The sequence below is a fragment of the Lycorma delicatula genome, chromosome 10 (genome assembly GCF_047948215.1).
Source record: "Lycorma delicatula isolate Av1 chromosome 10, ASM4794821v1, whole genome shotgun sequence".
Classification (NCBI taxonomy): domain Eukaryota; kingdom Metazoa; phylum Arthropoda; class Insecta; order Hemiptera; family Fulgoridae; genus Lycorma; species Lycorma delicatula.
This window is the reverse complement of record NC_134464.1, coordinates 110,991,574-111,014,037: the sequence shown is the minus strand read 5'-3', so window position 1 is coordinate 111,014,037 and position 22,464 is coordinate 110,991,574. Positions and strand designations below refer to the sequence as shown.

The following is a 22,464-nucleotide window of genomic DNA, read 5'->3' as shown; positions in this document are numbered from 1 at the left end:
GTTAAAAAATTAAAATCATATAAAAATTGTAAAATATAAATAAAAAATATAAATTATTTAGATAATTTTTTTTGTTAATGACAGAAATACAATAAATTATTATAGAAATTATTTCAAAGTTGGCAATAAAATAACAACAGCTGATCAACAATGTGCAATACTGTATTAGCATTTAAATCGTTCTGTAAAGTACATTAAGTATCTCGTGAACTGTGACTGTGCTGTCGTTAGCGAAGGGTTTCTGTGAATTTTAGTCTGAACATGATCGGTTTCCTATTAAAGTAATATCGTATTTATATCCAACAGAGAAATACGGTGATTCGGGTATTCATTTTGGCTGTGTGTAATAGTAATGCTACGGCCGATTCAGTAGAATATGAAGTACTTTTACCAAAAAGCAGGATTCCAGATGACAAAAAAATTACCGCAACTTTTCGCAATCTTCGGGAAACAGGTTCACTATTACTTGTACCAGCCACGACGCTGTCATGAAGATGAAATTATTAACAATGCAGTTCACGACGTCTTTAAGCGGATCGGAGTTTCGCATTTGATGTAAAAAGCAAGTACAAAGCAATTTTCAACACTGATTTATTTCAATGTATGGTGTAGCCTTTACAATCAGTTGTTTGGACCTTCATATTATGTACCTAAGAAATCACTAATTCTGACCCTTAATTAACATGCTAAAAATTTCAGTTCGATCCCACTTAGCTGAAATCCGGTAGCTGAAATCCGAGCGAAATATTCGTAACTTGCAAAAAATGTATTTTAGGACATATGTTTATTTGAATTTTTTCAATTATTATTGCAAGTAGAATAGGATATGAACGTCCCCCGAAGAACTTCATTTTATATATGACCAAAGCAAGATTCCAGCTCAAATAAAAATCGCATTTTAAAATAATAATCCATTTTTAACTTGTATTTTTTGTTATTCTATATTATAAGGCAATTCTCATTATTATGACTTAGAAAATGGTTAACATTTTGCACATTTTAGAACAATAACCTCAAGAATTGTTCTATGTAATATCAAATTTTCCTTTTAAGTGTAAAACATATGTCGGTAAAATCATTTATTCATATCAAGCTAATGTTTTGAACTCATAACAATTAAGTTATAATTACAAAACTATTGAACATAACAATTTTCATATCAAGATGTATGAATTAGATTTATCATGATTATCATCAGTGTAGAAATTTAAAATGAAATGCCTGGATAATTACTGAAGTTAATCAGGACAGCCAGTATGAAGGTAAGTGAAGAAAGTGACAGTTGTTAATATACTTAATTGAGATTATGATCAAGATAGCATTATTTAAACAGAAAAACACTTTCACTGGTGAATTTAATGGGTTAAAAATGCTGAAGAAAATGAAGCTTTTCAACTAAATACTACTTTACTAATTTCCATGTGTATATTCAATTGAATTAGTTTTAATTATGTTGCAAATATTTGTATTTTAATAAAAAAAATTACTAATGATAGAAATAATGAACATTTAATGAAAAAACCACAAATAATTAATTAAAAATAAATTTAAAAACAGCTAACACCAATAATTTGTTATTACTACTGATATAATGTTCAGAATTCATATCTTTGATGTTAAATTAATTCACATAAAATAAATGAGCTCTGGTTTTTCCAGAGTTTTTCTTATGTTCTTTATAGATAGATATAATCTAGTAATTCAGTTTAAAAACATAATAGGACTCATTTCCACTGCATAACATCTATATAATTTTATCAATTAATTATAATTTAAAAAACATATATTTTACTTAATTAAAAAAAACATTCTGCAATTATAAATATCAATGTTGGTTCTAGTTCTTCCTGCTTCAAATTTGATGTTTGAAAGGAAGAACTTGATTGAAATAAATGTATATCATAAATACCTTATAGTTGGAACAATATCCTTAATTAGAATGCTTTAGCCTGAACAGACAGGACTGGATTTAGTTGCTGAACAAGGCTGGCTGTAAATACCGAGTGCATAGCAGTACAGATTGTTTAGTAAAAAAAAACAACCAACATCTTTTGCAGTCATATATATAGATTTTCTCTTTTGCTTATGCAATACAAAGAATTAAAAATGTAATACTTAAAGATTGCCTCACAAAGGTAACATGTTAGGAGTATGCAATGAAGAATATATATAAATCATTAATAAGCCTTACAAACAAAAAATTATGCACACTCTACAGTAATTTATATGTAGCATGACCTCATGTGTTTAAAAACCATTCCTTTTCATTGTAATTAATACTGTTGCGTGTTGGCAACTCAATCAGGATATTGAGAGATTGACATTTGAAAATGTTTATGTAATTACAATTTATTGGTTTAAAAAACATTAAAGCAAGACAAATCAATAATAATGACAATAGTAATAATAATATTTATTATTGTAATAACAATAATAAATAAACAAATAATGATCGTGGTAATCACAACCACAACAATAATCAGATTAATAATGATGACAACAGCAAACAATAATAATAAATGTCTAAATAGAAATCAAAACCACAACAATAATAATAATAAATTCAATAATAGTAGTAATAAACAGTGGTTACATACAAAACAGAATTTAAAGTAATTGTCAGGATTTATTCACAGGTAGATAAATAGAATGGAAAAGCAGAATTCAGTCTCATTAACAAAAGATATCATGACTGCTAGTCTTAACACTTTTAAACCCCAGTCTTGTATTAACAATAGTGCAATAGATAAGACAAGTATGAAGTTCTTTCACTGCAAATGCCTTTGTTTTTCCCCAAAAAAGTACTCTAACAGTTTATGAATGAAATTTAGTACATTATTTCTTTCACTTCCAGTTTTACAGTAACTCACCAAACTATTTCTTGTTTTCGTGTACTGGAATTATTTGTGACGTCACCTTAATCACGTTGAGAACTTAATTCACTAGAAATTCGCTTCTTCACTGACCTCCTCACAGGCTGACATCTCACAGAACTCACATTCTGCAGACTGACATCATAACATCTCGCTTAGACTGATTCATAGAACTCATCTCAACTGGTCTTCCCTGGAGTATTTATATTCCTATCTTCTTTACCTGCCAGACCAGACCCCAGTTGAGGGTGAGAACAGTCGACCGAGCCCTTTCTTTCTCATGCATTCCTAACCTGGGTCTGGTAACTCTTCATATGAAAGAACATCTGTTTATTGTGTGCCAGCGGGCAGAATTACAAAAGACGGTTGTTAAATGTACCTGTTACCCTTATTAAAAGGGTTCCTTTTAGTTTTCCGGATTCCTCCCATTATTATATTTTCTACTACTTTCTTCCTAATTGGTAGGAATCCCTTACTCAGGTCCGCTATATTGGTCTTGTCACAATACCTTTACAAAGTTCATAATATTAAAGAGGTGTTGCTGATTAACTCCTTAGGTCCTATGAAAAAAAATTTTTAGTATCTTAAAAAGAGTTGTTTATTTAATAAACAATTAATTATAATTATAAAATAATAATAAATAAACAATTAATAATTTGTAATAAAAAATTCATTAATATATTATACATAAAAATATGCATTAAAATATAAAAATTATACATACACAAATGTAAGATCTAAACTAAAGATAGGTTTTGGCATAAAAATTCATAAACCAAATTCAGATTTTTATGTAAAGAAAAAATATTAAGAGGTACTTGTGGACTTTTGTTTTTAAGAGAATAATTTACAGTGTAGATTATACTTTCCGAAACACCTAACAATTCCCTACTTTTTTCTATCATGTGGAATTTAATTTTTTAATAAAGGGAATAATAATCTCTGTCAAAAAAATTATGATTCATGTTTATATTAAAACCAATATTTTTTATTGATTCTTTGGATTAAAACCTAGCTTATTTTTTAATAAACATAATTCAATCGGCAAAGAATGGAATTTAATAGTTAATGAAACAACTACAGTAAATTTGTGATTAATTAAGGTATGACAATAATTGCAGTAGTTCTGATAAAGTAATTGTTAAATAATAAAACTACAAGTCAGGATATTAAAAAGCGTATAAAGTATGTATGATTATCTGTTTTATAAAATTATATATTATTAAAAAGAAAGTAGTTGTTATACGTAATGTTCATTTTAAGAAATAAAGTAAGAAAACAACAATAATAATGACAGTATATTAAGTACCTCAGGCCTGCAGTATTATTTTACATTTATGTTATTAGTGTGAGTATACACAGTCATTTTACATTTGTCACATGTTAATTGCAACTTTTTAATAACTTTCAAAAATATATCTGCCAGTAAGTTTATTTTTTCTGAGAGATGTGGGAGTGATATCATGTCATAGTTAATATTCATAGATTGCTACTCTAGGTTAATAACCAGTTTTTATTTTGTGAAAGTTATTGTTTGCTTGTTAATCTACACATAATTATAAAATCATAATCAAATTCTGTTATGTTTATCGATTTTAAAAATAACACAAAAAGAAGAATTTATGAAATAAATTTTGTAAGAGAAGTAATTCTACATCAATGATAATACTAACAAATTGCTGTTGTTTTCCGCCTTCTGGTGTTGCTGTTATTGTGACAATTTAATACTGCTATTAATCATCAGAATAGGAGATTTAACCACAATGGTATGTATTGATACATGTAAATATTGTATATAGCTTTTACTAATGCATAAATTATTTGAGATTATCAAATAAAAATTTATATGTAACCTCCTCTGTAAAATTATCTATTTTTCTTTTATGCTTTTTCATTTGCAAATTTATAAATATGTTTGTTTGATGATACAAGAATTTCAATATTATTTCATAATGAATAGCAATAATACATTTTTATAAAGTTATAATATAATAACAGAGTAAAAGTATTTCTGTCACCTATAAAATGACCTTTGAATTTTTGTATTTCTTGATAACTTGACTCTTGCCTCCAAAAGTATTAAATCTTATTTACCAAATTTTTTACATATTGTATTTGTATTTGTATGTATTTGTGTGTGTGTGTGTGTCACTATCTACTTGGCTTTAAAACTCAGGACAGTTACAATTTCTATGCTGTTACCATTCACATTATGCTGCCGCTGCAGTGTAAGTAGTAATTTTATTATGTACAAATAAAACCAGTGTAGTACAAATCTATTATAAAAAGAAATCAGTGTATAAAAAGAAATATGTGGATTGCAATGGCTGTAAAAAATTAAAATCTCTTAACTTATAATTGTGGAATTAGTGTGATAGTTTATTTATTTTTAGTGTGATAGTTTATTTATTATGGAGCTTTATCTCAATGTATTTTTAAACCAATCATATGAAGAATTAGGAGTGAAGAAATTGAGTGATAAATTTCAAAGAGGGTTGAAATTTTAAAAAAATGTCATATATTGTTATTTTTACCCATGACGGAATGGTGATGGTATATGCATTTGGGGTAAAAGGGTGTGTGTGTGTGTGTGTGTGTGTGTGTGTGTGTGTGTGTGTATATATATATATATATATATATATGTGTGTGTATGTTCAAATTAATTAATAAAATCTTTATGAACTTTGTAAAAATTGTTAAGGCTGTAGATAAAATAGTTTGTATTTGTTTGATTTAGTAGTTAAAACAAATTAAAACAGATACTTTTGAAAGAGTGTAAATAAGTTCTTTAATAAATAAACTGATACAATGAAAACATAGAAGTATGAAGTTATGTTAATAATATTTAAGAAGAGAGAAAGAAAAATGTACTACAGTCTAAATTAATTTTATATTCAGCCAAAACAAATTATATTTATTTAATGTTAAAAATATTTATTGATATTTTAATCTTTCTTTGAATAATAGAAATAAAAGACTACCCTCATCAATCAAGACATAAAATAAGGAAAATAATGAAATTAACATGTTTTTTTATCAATCTATTGATATAATAGAGTGGATTTTACAACATTTGACTGACTAGGTTACTTTTACTAACCTATTATTTATTATTTTTCAAATAAAGTGAAACTGAAAAACTGATTAAGATCTGTGTTAAATGAGAAAATTATCTGAATCGGTATATGAAAAATTAAAATCTGATATAAATTTAATATTAAGGCAATACCCTTTCAAATGTTTTTATTCTGAATTATAAGAATTCAAAAATAGAAAATGGGTGAATGTTACTTGAAGGTTATTTTTAGTTAATCATGCTTATTACATTTCTCCCACACTTATTTTCATAGGTCATTAATCCCATCAAAATCTGTTTAGTGGTAAGTTATGTTTATGCTAATATTAGATAAATGTTTAACATACATTTTGTTATGCTGACAAAATATCAAAAAGTAATAGTTTCTGATATTTTCATAATCTTTTCTTTAAATATTATTTTTTTATTCTGCTACTAGAAAAATTTTAATAATGTTAATAGTTCTAAAAAAAACTTAATTTTACACTCATTTTTTTATGATCAACTGCAATGTAAATTTTTTTCTTAGTCTGTTTTTTCTCTTTGTAATTAAAAACAAAAAAAGGAGGTTCTTGATTCAATTCATGTGATTTTTTTTAATCTATCTTAACCAAATGGATTGATTTTGAGGATCTTATTTTTTAATTTGTTTAAAAATTCTACCAGAAAGATTGTGGTACTCTAGTAATTTTTACCAGATAATTTACATGAAATTTAATTTGTACAAAAAATTACATTTTAGGAAGACAATTTGTAGGTATTTTACTTTTCTTTATCAAGAACTTTTTATACATGAACAGTTAACAATTATACATATTGTATATTCCAGACAGCCATCTCCAGAGAAAGCTAATCTTCAACAGCATTCTCTCTTCATGATTTTCAGCATTCCTTTTCTTACTTTTATAAAACGAGCAGGTTCCTAGACCTTACTTCTTTTTTTTTGCTGACATGGTTTTTTACAAGCAACATTTCTATAGATCTAATCACTACAATATCAAACAAAAATCACATCAATTTATATAAATATACTCTATTTTCTGTTAAGAGCTTGTGTCTGAACATGTAGCTTCCCTTGATGACACGTACCTCACAGCTCAGTAAGGCTGATATTCTCAGTGAATTGGTATGTTGTACAATAATTGTAGCACAGTAATAGTGTTTTCTTCAAAGGAGTGTTCTTTGAGATTATTCTTTGGTGAATTTTGTTATAAACCTGGCAGTCAATATGTTTGCAAGGATTTATTTCAAGTCAGTGATTCTAAATGTAAAAAATTATTGTTAGAATTCTAGTTTAGAGTATCTGAAAATTTGAAATTATTGATCAATATCATAAAAATTATTATCTCAGAAATACAATCATATTTTTGGAAAAGCTATAATTATCCATAACAAATTTATAAAAAATGAATTAGAAATGATTTAATAGAAATCATTTTTTATTATAAAACCTAAAACTGCTCCTGTTGACTTGATCCTAGATAAATCATTGCGCCCTACATTAATAGAAAAAATATTTGCCATAGAAGATAAAACAAGTGAAATTGTTGTACATTTCATCCTAAAGAAGTGGTTAAAAAAATGGATTAACTGCTGTAGGCACTGTTTGTGAATCTTTGCATTTATCTCCAGCTTCTAAAGTAATAAAATAAAATAAGACAGCATCAACCAGCCTTAAAAAGAAAACAGAAAAAGTTGCTGCAGCAATAAAAGGAAAATTAGAATTATCTTTTAATGAAAATATAAACATATATAAAAATGAGTAAAATGAAACTACTTCAAATATATTATCAGTTAAATAAGAAAATTTGGAAGAAACGTGTGTGATTGGTACCAAAAAAAAAGAAGAAAAACCAATACATTAGTCTTCTTGGTTTAAACCGGACATTTTTGATGAATTCAATATAATAAAATTTTCAGCAAGATTAATTAAAAAATTAATGATAACACATGGCATATTTCCAGTATGCCAAAGGAGAGGAAAAACTTCCTTATTTGTTCTCCTTAACAAAAAGAGGCAGTAGTAAATTAAGTTAAACAGTTATAAATGATGTAATTTAATTTTATCAGAATGATTGAAATAGTAGATGTCCTGGTAAAAAACACTGTTTTATCAGTAGGTGGTAAAGTATATAATTAAAATAGACCATTTAGATCACAGTACTGTCACTTTTCAGTTTTCAAAACCACCTGGATGAAGAAGTGAAAAATATGGCTCGCTGAAATAAGAATATAATTTATTTTTGTGATTGTGCAAGTAACCTGTATAAAAATACAAAAACTAAGTCAATGCTTGCAACCACTTCAGTGACTGATGTTGAAGCTGTAAGGGACTTTTTTGTTTCATTTGGGGGAAAAATGTCTGTGGTGATATTTGTGGCACGCAAAGAGAGCTGTAACTAAGGCAGTCCTGCACCCACCATTCAGTAGCCAAATAATAACAACAGAAGGGGTTTACAAATTTTGCTGTGACAATATCTCAGTAATAACTTTTCTTTATCTCTCAACAGAAGATGTACAAGCAAACAGCTTAAGAAAGGAGAAAAAATTTGATATATGTAAAAAAATGCCACAATTGTATTGGCCAATTCACCTACACAAAATGGCTGCTCAAAAAAATATGAAACATTCTAAAAATGAAATAACTTTTGTTTTCAGCTCCCTAATTATGGTAAGTCTCTGTGATAAATAATAAATAAATTTTATCAGCAACTACTATCAGGTGATCTGAAATGGAATGAACCACTAGATTGAGACATTATCCTTTCTTCCCCCAAGTGTAAAACACAGAATGTAGTGTTGTTCTAGGGGTTTCATCCTACATATCTCACACCATTTGTAATAGTAATTCTCTAATTACATTACTTATTTCTTATATAACTGCAATTATATCTGAAAGTAGAAACACAGAAATAGAAAGATAATAATAAATATAAAATTCCAGGGACCAAATTCATATTTAGTAACCCATAAATACTAGTTACACAAATAATGTTGTAACACTATAAAGTGTATTTTCACTGCATACTGATTCCATTTATTAATTTGTAATTACCATAATAATTGATACATCTTAAATAAAAAGGTATTACCTTACATCTGTGTACTAGTTTACCAGTACAAGTTCCATTCCATTTTCTATATTTTTCAAACATGAGTTATTCTTAAAAAGAAAGGTCATCCCTATTTAAATATAATTATTGACAAATCATTGTATTTAATAAGTATCAGCCTTTGAACGTAAAGCAGAACTATCACAAATATTTAATTCTTCTCAAATATTTAAGTGTAGTCTTGTAACTCATTTGCTTAGATGATGATAATGTATGAACATTTTTCCCACGTTCAGAACATTTGCAGAAATCTTGTCCAGAATGGTGTTTAGCTTTATCATTATGTTTTATGTAATTACCTCTTTTCTTTTAAATTGTAACTTTCTTAAGTGGTATTTCCTCTTTGAGAAAAAATAACTAGAAATCACAGGAAGCTATTTCTAGAGAAGTGCTTAGTCAGAGGACTCGCATGTTTTCAGGATACTAGGTGCAAGGAATGGATTGATAGGTTATATTAATACTTGTAGCAGTGCAATTTCCAGAGGTCTAGTTGTTGGAACACAAATTCAGTGGAGAATTTGTTAATAGTATTTATTCACTGTTTAATGTTTTGTAATTGTAACTTTATTATGTGCAACTCTATGGTAATGAAAAATTCTGGTTGGTGACATTGATATATTTAATATTTGGCGACATTTAATATTTTGTATCTGACATATTTTTTCTGCTTGGAAAGTGCCAAAATTTCTTCATCAACTACAGTTACTCTTCTGTTGGATTAAGTTTTAAAAAATAAATAAAAAGCGCAGTAACAAAACATTTCAGAAAATCAGAAATTGTTAGTTTCATATTTGAACTATTAGAAAACAAAATTTCTTGAGACAAAGTTAAAGGAAAATCTAAATATTAAGCCTGAGCACACAGTTCTTATTTTTTAATGTTTAGCTGCAGTTTTATGCAATTTTACTTGTGCCAAACAGTAATTTATAATAACCAGTTAGAAATAGAGTGGAAAAATTACTAATGCCAAATGTCTGGTACCCACGCACATAAACATTTTGAACCTCATTAAAAGGTGATATAGCCAGTTTTGGATACACAGATGTGAATAGATTAACAGACAGTATCTGTTCTCTTTTATATCACTGTTTTTATGTTTTTGTCAGATATTGTAATTAAATAAGATGTAAACTTAATTGTTTTATTCATAATGAAGTTTTTATTTCATTTAAATAAATAAGTTACAATTTTTATTTAAAATTCTTTTGCATTTTTCTTTAATTTAAAAATAAAGCTGAAGATTTTAATTTTGTAATCAAATGTTTAAAAATAAAACAAAAAACTGCATCATATGAAATAAACAGTTTTGGTCTTTGACGTCATAAAGAACCATGCATCTGGCCCAGTACGAAAATAATGTATTAGATAAAATTGGCTTTTATTCAACTCCTTACTGAAATATCTAAACAAATTGCAGAAATTATAAATAATTGTTTAACTTTTAATGAACAAGTGTCTGTTTTTTTTTTTCAAATCATTATAAATGTCCATACATAATTTTGTAATGTCTCTCTCTCTCTCTCTCTCTCTCTCTCTCTCTCTCTCTCTCTCTCTCTCTCTCTCTCTCTCTCTCTCTCTCTCTCTCTCTCTCTCTCTCTCTCTCTCTCTCTCTCTCTCTCTTCTCTTTCTCTTTCTCATCTCTATCTCCCGTCTCTCTAGATCTATCTTATGAAAGGTTTCAATATGTTCTACAGTTCTCTTGGTCCTGAGCATCATCCTTCCTTTCTCCTCTTGGGATAGTGCCCACTCGGAGTGCCAGTGGGACTAAGAATACCGCAAAGGTCTTAAATGTGGTGGTTTCCCCTTGCCTTTTGCATCCTATGCCGTTGAACTTTTGGTTTCATCTGCCTTGAGAAATGGTTTCCCATTCAAGGGCAAGAGGGTGCCCTGTCTTCTATCGCTCCTCCAACGTCCATAAAGGCTGTTGACATTAGTATAAAGGCATCTCCTTATCTGTAATGTACAAGTATAATAATTTAATTTTTAAAAACATGTTATTTTGTTTTATTTGCTACTAGAATTGTCATATTACAGTTTAGGTTTTTTAATATGTGCTTAATATTTTAAAAACTTAATTTTAGCTTCATGAAATGTAAATTTATAAAAAAAAATTAACCATTTTCTTTCTGTTGTAAAGAAAGATTTGTTCAATTTTTAATGTTTTTAAGGTTATATTATCTCTTATTTTCCAAACTGGTAAATTGGTTTTGTACCAACTCCAAAAAAAGAAGGGTAAATTCTCACTTTGAACTACATGTGTTATTTTTTTTAAAGAATGTTTACACTGTACCTTTTACCAGTTCTATTGATTTTGATGAGTCTTTTTTTATTGTAAAGGAAGCTTACTGTTATATTCCCATAGCAAGTTTTTTCTAGGATAATGTAAGTGGAAAATTTAAAATTTTTTAATTTAATTTCAAAAGTAAAAGTTTTATTTTAATTAATTTAAAATGATTTCAAAAAATAAAGTTTAAAGAATTGTTAAGGACTTACTGCATTTTTTGAAGTTAATATTGTTGTTGTTTGTTTGGATTAATTATTGTATTGTGATTCTTTTATGATTTTAGCTTTTTATCACTGAAATTTAAATTACCTAAAACAAAAATTAGTTTGATCATTTTTAAGAAGAATTTAGTTTTTGTTTCTATTCCAATAATTAATATCATCAAAAACAGTTGCTGATTTTTGTTAAGGTTGGATGTTAAATTCCAAATTATTTTTCTTCCCTTTAAACTGACTTGCAACATCAACTAATTAAAATTAATTTAGCTAATAATATAGTTAAATTAACAGACAGTTAAATTTGCTAGTAACTTTACCAATAATTCACTTACAAACATTTAAGTAACATCAGATGGGATTAATAAATAATCCACTGGGTTGGTGTAGTGGTGAACTCATCATTGTAAATCAGCTGATTTTGAAGTATGTAGTTCTAAGGATCAAATACTAGTAAATGCATGATTAATAAAGGCAGAATACAGATTTGATCACTAGATCATGGATACCAGCGTTCTTTGATGGTTGGGTTTCAATTAACCACACATCTCATGAATGGTCAACCTGAAACTGTACAAGACCTCACTTCATTTACACTCATACATATCATCCTCAATCTGTGAAGTAATACCTTACGGTGGTCCCAGAGGCTAAACAGAAAAAGAAAAAGGTGTGATTAATAAAAAAATGTGCTCATTTATTTACATCATGTTCCACTGGCATTCATTCATTCCAAGTGTCACGAATGGCTTTCACTTTTAAAACACCACTGAATTTTTATTTCCATTTAACTTCATATTCTCATAGTATTTCATATATATTTCTTTATATATATATATATATATATATAAATGAGTGATACTAATTATGAGCAATATTGTGCAATCAAATTTTGTGTTAAATTCGGTGAGAATGCTATTAAAACTTTTTAAAATTTGAGAAAGGCGTATAGAGATGACACTCTGTCATGAGCCCAAGTTTTTAGGTGGTTTAAAATATTTTCATGTGGCTGGGAATCAGTTGCAGACAGTCCACACTCTGGAAGACCGTTAACATCAAAAGTGACAGTAATGATATGGACAGTAAGCGTTGGTATGACCGGCGATTAAGTGTCAGAATGATTGTAAAACAACTGAATTTGAGCCATACCACAGTCCATCAAATTTTGGTGTAAACGAACTGAACATGAAAAATAGTTTGTGCAAAATTGGCCCCAAAAAAACTTGCTGTTGAACAGAAAAACAACAGGGTGGAAGTGTGCCATGATCTAGGGCAAATTGAAACTGAACCTGATTTTCTAAAAAATGTTTTTACTGTTGATGAATGTTGGTTATTTGAGTACGACCCAGAAACAAAACACTAGAACAAGGAGTGGCACATTTCAAACTCACCACATCCCAAAAAAGCAGAAATGTGCAAATCAAAACTATGCTAATTTGTTTCTTTGATAGTAATGGCATTGTCCATAAGGAGCTTTTGCCTACAGATGGACTGTAAATCAATATGTTTACCGAGAAATTCTTGAAAGACTGCGGAAAAAATTTGCTCGTGTGAGACCAGCCGTCAAAGACAACTGGTTGCTGCATCATAACAATGATGGACCTTGTCACACTGCACTCTCAATCAATGAGTTTTTGGCAAAGAAAAACATTCCTGTAATTCCTCAACCACCTTATTCACTTGACTTTAGTCCCTGCAATTTTTTTCCTGTTCCCGACTTTAAACACTTTAAAGGACACTATTTTGGAACAGTAGAATAATAAAAAAAAATGTAACCAACCATCTGAAGGATATTCCGGTTTCTGAGTTCCAATACTGCTATGAAAAGAGTCCATCTATAATTGGATTGTAAATAAAACATTTTTCTGAACCAGTCTCATTATTTTATTTACAGAACTCATACATTAATCTCAGTATTTCTAAATCTAAAAAATTAATTATTTTTTGTCTTCAGTCATTTGACTGGTTTGATGCAGCTCTCCAAGGTTCCCTATCTAGGGTCAGTTGTTTCATTTCGGTATACCCCCTACATCCTGCATCCCTAACAATTTGTTTTACATATTCCAATCGTGGCCTGCCTACACAATTTTTCCCTTCTACCTGTCCCTCCAATATTAAAGCGACTATTCCAGGATGACTTAATGTGTGGCCTATAAGTCTGTCTCTTCTTTTAACTATATCTTTCCAAATGCTTCTTTCTTCATTGATGTGCCACAATACCTCTTCATTTGTCACTTTATCCACCCATCTAATTTTTTAAATTCTTCTACAGCACACATTTCAAAAGCTTCTAATCTTTTCTTCTTAAGTACTCTGATCTTCCAAATTTCACTTCCATATAAAGCTACGCTCCAAACATATACTTTCAAAAATGTTTTCCTGATGTTAAAATTTTTTTTTTTTAAAGCAGCTTATATTTCTGACTGTAAGGTAATTTCTTCTGTGTTATTCGACATTTTATATCTCTCCTGCTTCAGCCATATTTAGTAATTCTACTTCCCAAAAAACAAAATTCTTCTACCTTCGTAATCTTTTCTCTTCCTTTTTTTATATTCAGTCAGTGGTCCATCTACATTATTTCTACTACATTTCATTACTTTCATTTTGTTCTTGTTTCTTTTCATGTAGTAGTTTTGCACAGAACTACATCCATGCCATTCATTGTTTCTTCTAAATCTTTTTTACTCCCAGCAAGAATTACTATATCATCAACAAATGTAGCATCTTTATCTTTTCACCTTGCACTGTTACTTCGAATCTAAATTGTTCTTTAACAACTAGTTCTATGTAAAGATTAAAAAGTAATGAGGATATGGAACATCCTTGTCAAACTCCCTTTTTTATTTATTATGGCTTCTTCCTTATGTTTCTCAACTATTACTGTTGCAGTTTGGTTCCTGTAAATGTTAGCAATTGGTACTTCTATCTCTATACGTGAACCCTAAATTTTTTAACATTTTATTCCAGTCTACACTATCAAATGCCTTTTCTAAGTCTATAAATGCTATGTATGTTGGTTTATTTTTCTTTAATCTTCCTTTTACTATCAATCTGAGCACTAAAATTGCTTCCCTTGTCCCTATACTTTTGCTGAAACCAAACTGGTCTTTCCCTAACACTTCTTCCACACTCCTCTCAATTCTTCTGTACAGAATTCTAATTAAGACTTTTGATACACGAGTAGTTAAGCTAATTGTTCTGTAATTGTTGCCCTTGCTTTCTTTGGTATCATGACAATAAAATTCTTTTTGCAGTCTGACGGAACTTCCCCTTTTTCATAAATATTACACATCATTTATATAATCCATCTATCTCTTCCTCACCTGCTCTGTGCAGTAATTCTGCAGGTATCCCATCTATTCCAGGAGTCTTTCTTTTCATCCTCTTCAACTTCCTCTTCTTCTTCTATAACACCAGTTTCTAATTCATTTCCTCCATATAACTCTTATAAATTCTAATCTAATATATTCTAATATATTCCACCCACCTATCGATCTTTTCTTTTGTATTATAAATTGGTGTACCATATTTATTTAACACATTATTAGATTTTAATTTATGTACCATAAAATTTTCCTTAACTTTCCTGTATGTTCCACCTGTTTTACCAATGATCATTTCTCTTTCCACTTCTGAACACTTTTCAATAATTCAATCTTCTTTCACTAATCTGTACTTCCTGTTTATAATATTTCATAATTGTCGAGTTCCTTTTACCTTCTTCATCACTAATATTCTTATACTTTCCACATTCATCCATCAGCTGCAATATATCCTCTGATATCCAAGGTTCCCTACCAGTTCTCTTTGTTCCAGTTAAGTTTACTTCTGCTGATTTAAGAATTTCCTTTTTAGCATTCTCCCGTTCTTCTTCTACATTTTCTACCTTATCACTTTTACTTAGACCTCTTGCGATGTTCTCCTCATAAATCTTCATTACCTTCTCTTCCCCAAGCTTCTCTAAATTCCACTGATTCATCTGACACCTTTTCTCCAGGTTTTTAAACCCCAATCTATATTTCATTATCACTAGATTATGGTTGCTATCAATGTCTACTCCAGGATATGCTTTGCAGTCAACAAGTTGATTTCTAAATCTTTGTTTAACCATGATATAATCTATCAGATACCTTGCAGTATCATTAGGCTTTTTCCATGTGTATATTCTTCTATTATGATTTTTAAACTGGGTTTTGGCAGTTACTAAATTATACTTCATGAAAAACTCAATAAGTCAATCCCTTCTTTCACTCCTTTTGCCCAGCCCTTATTCATACACAATATTTCCTTCCTTGCCTTTTCAGATGCTTGCATTCCAGTCTCCAACTATTATTAAATTTTCAACCTCTTTTATGTGTTTAATTGCTTCATCAATTTCTTTGTATACACACTCTACCTCATCATCATCATGGACACTTGTGGGCATATAGACGATGTTAACAATTGTTGTCAGCTTAGGTTTTGATTTTACTCTTATTACAATGATTCTATCACTAAAATTTTTGAAATACTTTACTCTCTTCTTGTTGTTCATTATGAAACCTACTCCTGCCTGTCCCTTATTTGACGCTGAATTAATTATTCTAAAATCACCTGACCAGAAGTTGTTTTCTTCTTCCCACAGAACCTTGATAATTCCTACTACATCTAGATTTAACCTATCCGTTTCCCTCTTTAAATTTTCTAACCTTTTTTATGCTTCTAACATTCCACGCTCTGACTCATAGAATGTTATTTTTTAATTTTCGTGTCCCCGCCCAGAGAACTGAACAGGGGACTAGTTTACCTTCGGAATATTTTACCAAGGAAGGTGCCTCCATCTTTGTTACATGAAAATGCAGAGAGCTACATTTTCTTGGAAAAAAATTTCCATTGCTTTCAGTTGTGCAGTACTGAGAAGATTGAGTGATGTTGATATGGCCGTTTAAGTCCTCCTGACCTATGCCCTTAACAACTACTGAAAGAACTGCTGCCCTCGTTCAGGAATCATTCCTTAGTCTTGCTCTCAACAGATATCTCTCCGATACGGTTGTACCTTCGGTCTTTTGTATCACTGAGCACTCAAGCCCCCTCACCATCAACAAGGTCTCATGATTCATAGAAAGAGAAAATTAATTATAAAAAAGCAAAATGTTTTACCAAGAATTAAGCAGTGGTTAATTTAAGTAGTAATTTAAACAGTGATTAATTTTCATAATCTTGGTAGTTTCTGTGTTCCTTTATAAAATATGAGGGAACAAGTATTTTTTCCCGTATAAGTAAAATGCCCATTTTTGTGGGTGGGAAGTGAGGGGAAGATGGGTAAATACTTTCTGAAGAGGACTTTGAGATTTCCTGTGTGAAGTTAATTATATTGCAGTCCCGTTGGATAAATTATCATTTTTCAACACTGACATATTATTTTACATTTTTTTTTTTTACATACAAATTAATTGCACTTTATTTCACAGTAAATACAATTACACTTCATACAATTAAGCAATTTTATCTAAAGGGACAAATAAATAAAATAATCAAAATAATTACTTTAGATGTCTTAATATAAATAAAGATTGGCACAGCACAGGGTGCAATAAATTTTCATTGCCCAATAAATTACTGATTTTAATCTGACTTGCTGTGTATTAAGTAAAACTGTAACTTAAATATAAATTTATGAAAACTCTTGTATTGCTGATTTTATGCTTCTTTTTATTGTATTGTTTTTTTTTGTTGTTTTTTTTTTAATTTTTTACTCCTAGAGTATATAAATCCCATAAATCAATGAAAAAGAACATTTTTATTCATAAAAAATAAACTTATTGTATAATGTTTCGTTACAATACTATTTTTTATTTATTACTTGCAATGATTAGAAAATTTTAAAAGCATAACACATTCTTTACAACTCTCTTTTATTACTTTATTTCTTGAGGAATAAACTAAAAAATTAAATCTAACTTACCATAGTTTCAATAAACGTTAAACCTTAGATTTTTCTAACTAGTTATAATAATTAATTGCTGATTTCTACATTTGATAATGATATAGAAAAAATTATTGATTCATCCAAGGAATGTGAATCACTTTTTGGAAAAAAAAAGTTTTTCAGAAATTTTGTAACTGCAATACTTATAAAATTTTATATACTATTATTTCTTACCACATCTATTTAAAAGAAATTTTCATCTCTTTTAAAAGAAACTTTTAGTGTATATTATTTTATATATCTATAATATTTTTATGTTTACCATTATAATATAATATTGAAAGTAATAAAAAAAAACTTTGAATTCAATAATTAAACATGAGGCAGTGTTTTTATAAAACTTCATAAAAAAACTTTGCTCCATGTAACTAATTACATTTTTTTAAACATTCTTGTCAATAGATTCATTAAATATTTTTTTAATTTATGGATTAAGTTTTAAATCTGATGTAATATAACCATTGACAACATTAAAAGCTTAGTGAGCTTCATAATGTGGAAGATAGCAAATATAACAGAATCTGAAGCTATATTTTAACTGTAGTAATACCCTAACAGCATCAGATATGCTTAACTGATACATTTTTTCTGTGCATAGACAGCTGTAACTATAACCCTCTCACATTCATTTATTATGGAAAGGAAATAAGAAATTGTTTATGGTACATTTTTCATTGTTTTGCTATTTTTAGTGTCTAATTTACTTGTATAGGACTGTACAAGTCTGTCCAATATTTCAACAGTTATATGTATTAAAATACATATCATTTACTGGATGAGGACTGTGTAAGTCTGTACAATATTTCAATAATTACGTACATAAATATACATTTTTAGTGAATTAAAAGAGCATAAGCTTTGAGTGAAAGCTTTTTGAATGGTTGGTCTTAGTTAATAATTTGGCCATGAACTTTTACACCTATTATTGAATACTGTATAGGTTCTGCAGTCTCTGCCAAAAGTTTTATTAACAGTACAAGAGTATCAGTATAAATTATTTGGGTGCTTGAGAGTATGAATCTAAAATTAGTTAAATGTTAGTTTAAATTGATTGCATTTATATAATAAGTGAAAAAAATTCTTTTCTATAAAAATGTATCTTCTTTATCAAACTGGTCCCAAGGAGTGTTAAATTTTCATATTTTATTACATTTATTTACTTTTTTGATTCATCTATTTTTCTTTACTGTTAAGCAGGTCCTTAATATCTATTCCATCTTATGAACTTCAGAAGATCTTTTATTAATTCAGTTGCTTTCATTCCATCTTTCACCTATCTTTCTTTCATTAAAATTGATAAAAATTGCTATCTATGTTACATAAGTATGTTGACTGCTTTATGTATTTTTATATAAGAAAATATCATATAGATCACTTTCTTGTATAGATAATTGAATAAATCAATATTTTATTCTGATGGTGTATAATAATACTTTATATAGATCACATTTCCTAATAAGATAAATTATAAATACAAAGATGTAATTTATAAAATAAAAATTAGATGTGATTTAAGTCCTTATTAATTATTTAACATATTAACTCATAAAATAGTCGTTAGATAAATGCCTTAAATACATGAATATATTAAATATAAATACAAAATAATTTTCAGTTCAGAAGTAATTATTGCATTAATTTTAGTACATACTTTTGTATATATTGTATGAGAGCAAACAGTTCATGGTGTTTTAAGTTTTTTAATTAGTATTATTTAGAAATTAATGAAGATATAAATATTCATAAAGATATTTTAAAATCTATGTAGGTATTTATTTTTTTAATATTATAATTTTGACTGAAAAAAATATATATTCATAAAAAAATTAGATGAATTAAATTTAGCTTTTCTAAAATAATTTTACTTTTACTTCTAAAGAACATATAGCTATAGTTTTTTCATAATCAGTCAAGACCTTCCTTCCACATAACTCTTTATTTTGTTACAATGTATTTTTGAAGTCATTTAGATTTGTTTTATACTGATAGTTGTGTATTTTGCTGTTATTATAACCATTTTCACCATTACATAACAAATGCCAGGGCTATATTAAAAGTATGAAAGAATTACAAGTATTTTTTTTAAACTAAAACTTTATACATTAGTCTCTACTTATTGTCAACATTATTATATTTATTATAGTGTTGCAATATATTCTGCTCTTTTAATACTTCTTTGTCTCTACTACAGTTTATCACTTGCAAACACTTAACACTGAAAAATTTCTTGCATATTTGAACAAATGGAAGTTGCTCCAAGCTAATTCCAAATTGTATGAAGAATGACAAAAAATCTATGAATCTTTCCAGCAATCATATCATAGCTGCTGAAACATCTTATCATACAGCAAGCTGTTCAACAATCTTTATCAGCTGCCTGTTCAACAATTTTGGAGAAATAGTTACTAGCACAGATCAATTTTGAAATATTTCTCAGTTAGCTTGTACAATAATCAAACTATATTACAGTTTAAAGTCGATAACAGAACCAGACTTTATTCCAAAAGTTATTTGTAATGATCAAGATTCACCTGGAATGCAATTTATGTTGTTCATTCTACTTTTTTGAAATTTTTCTAGTGTGAATATTTAACACTATTTACATATATTTCTTTCATGCATTACATTGACATTGTATGTAGCAACCAGCATTTTTATAAATTTCACCCAGTATCATGTTTTTAAAGTAAAAAATACATATAATTTCCCTGAATCCTCACGGTCATTGGTAACATCCCTTTTTATATTCATTTAAAAACATTATACGTGCTTGTAAAAGAGTACATGAAGAATTGGCTAGAGGAAACAAAAAACTATCAACTTTGCATTTCATAGGTGTGCTGGCCTTCAAATTTTTAATTTCTGAATGTTCAGTACTTTCAACAATATAGCCCTTATACCTTAATTTACTCTGTTATATTTTTGTTTATTTATTTGCTTGTTTTGTTGTAACTTATGTGTTTTATGAGCATGTTCTATTGTACGTACTTGTGCGGTATTATTATTATAAAGAGTGTTTACTTATTTAAAAGAAAATTTAAATAATATTAAAAATTTTACCTTTTTTTTTACTTAACCTCATAGAAGTAGTATACCCTTGCCACAGGTTTTTTCTGAACTTTACGCCAACAGAGAAAACTTTGAATCAGTTTGAACAATTTTTTCCCTTCATTATTTTTAGATTTGAACATACATAATGATTTTTTATTAGGTAATTATACAAAATTTTTGATATGATGAAGTCATGCAATAAGGCAAATGAAATAGAACCTTCCGTTTAGTTTTTTAGCTATTAGTTGAACAGTATACAGACAAGTATTTTTTATGTTGATACTATTTTCTGAAAACAATGTTTTTTTTTTTTATGTAGGATTAGATTTTATCCACATTCTTAAGTATATCACTATAGTATATTCCTGACTATCAGCTGTTGATCACTTTTAGATTTTCCTTCAAAAATGTCATAGAATGTGACCTTTTAATGCAGAAAGGAAAGTGGAACTGCACTTTGCTGTTCCAGTAACATAATTGCTGAAACTGATACCTACATTTTCATGAAGTAAATATAATAATAGAGTTTGAAATATAATATTTGCTTTTTTCTGAGTTAAGGACAGTATAATTGTATATTTAAAAAAAAAATTGTCACTTAATGTAAGAGTTGTTTTTTGTTTTGTTTTAGTAAAACAAAAGATTAGTACTTACTAATCTTACAGAGCTAATACTTATTAGCTCTGTAAGTATTGGCTCTGTGTATTTACTTCTGATTGTTACAAAATATATGGAATTTATTAGAATGAATACATTATAAGAATGTTATTTAATTTACAATAGTATAACAAGATACACCATACTATACCAAAGCAACATCAAACAGTGTTAACTGTTCTTAGTATATTTAAGCAAAATATGTTATAAATTAAGCTAAACAAAACTCACATTTTCTTAATCTTAATATCACATATGTTAACCAACAAAAATGCAGTTTCAAAATATATTGACAATCAATAGAAACAGGCTTATGTTTTTTTCATTTTGTCTCAAAACACTCAAAATCTTATAATGTCTCTTTAAAATACATGATTTGTGGACTAATTTAACACATCGCATCACTGGAAATCACATAAAATTTACAATTATAAAACTGTTGGTTTATAGATTGATATAGCAATACTTCATTGACTCATTCCCATATATAATAAACAAAAGTAACACCTAAAACAATGATAATGTATTATCATTGATAACATAATAAATATTATCAAATATAACCATATGTTATTAATATTATATACATATTATTTTTATTATCAATTATTGTATATATTATAACACTATTATACATATTATCAAATATAATATATAAGGAACATTAGTACAGATATATTATCAAAGATAACATAAACAAAATATGTAAATTAATATACTTAAACAAATATTCAGAGAAAGTAAATTAAAAAGCTGGTTGCAGTTTATTTTTAATCAAAATACAAAAAAAAAAAAAACATTATACCCATAAAACACTTGCTAGAAAAGATAATACTCCAGGAATATATAAATTAACTGAACTACATAAAGTTTTTTATTGAATAGACTATAGCTTATTACAGAATGTAATGAATATAAATGCTGCTTAGTACCATTGACAACATCTGCCAACAATCGAATCAGAACAAATCACAAATATACCCACATTACGATAAATATACATGTACACAAAAAACATGTCTTAATACATGTAAACATTATGTAATATGTAACATATTATTTATTGACATATGTAAACATGTCAAATAATTGGACAGATATAATTCAAAACTAATATACTTTTCAAATGCATCAAAGTATTTTCTTAGGTTAAAAAACCTAAGAAATAATCTAGTAATAACTTCAGCTGAAACCATGGTTCAGACAACAGTGTTAGTGTCACCAAAA

General features: G+C 28.0%; 1 protein-coding gene across 5 annotated transcripts in view; it reads left to right on the top strand.

The window, feature by feature from the left end:
• Mf (myofilin) overlaps positions 1 to 22,464 on the top strand; it is a 117,988-nt gene that overhangs the window by 78,114 nt on the left and 17,410 nt on the right. The gene's annotated exons all lie outside the window — the stretch shown is intronic.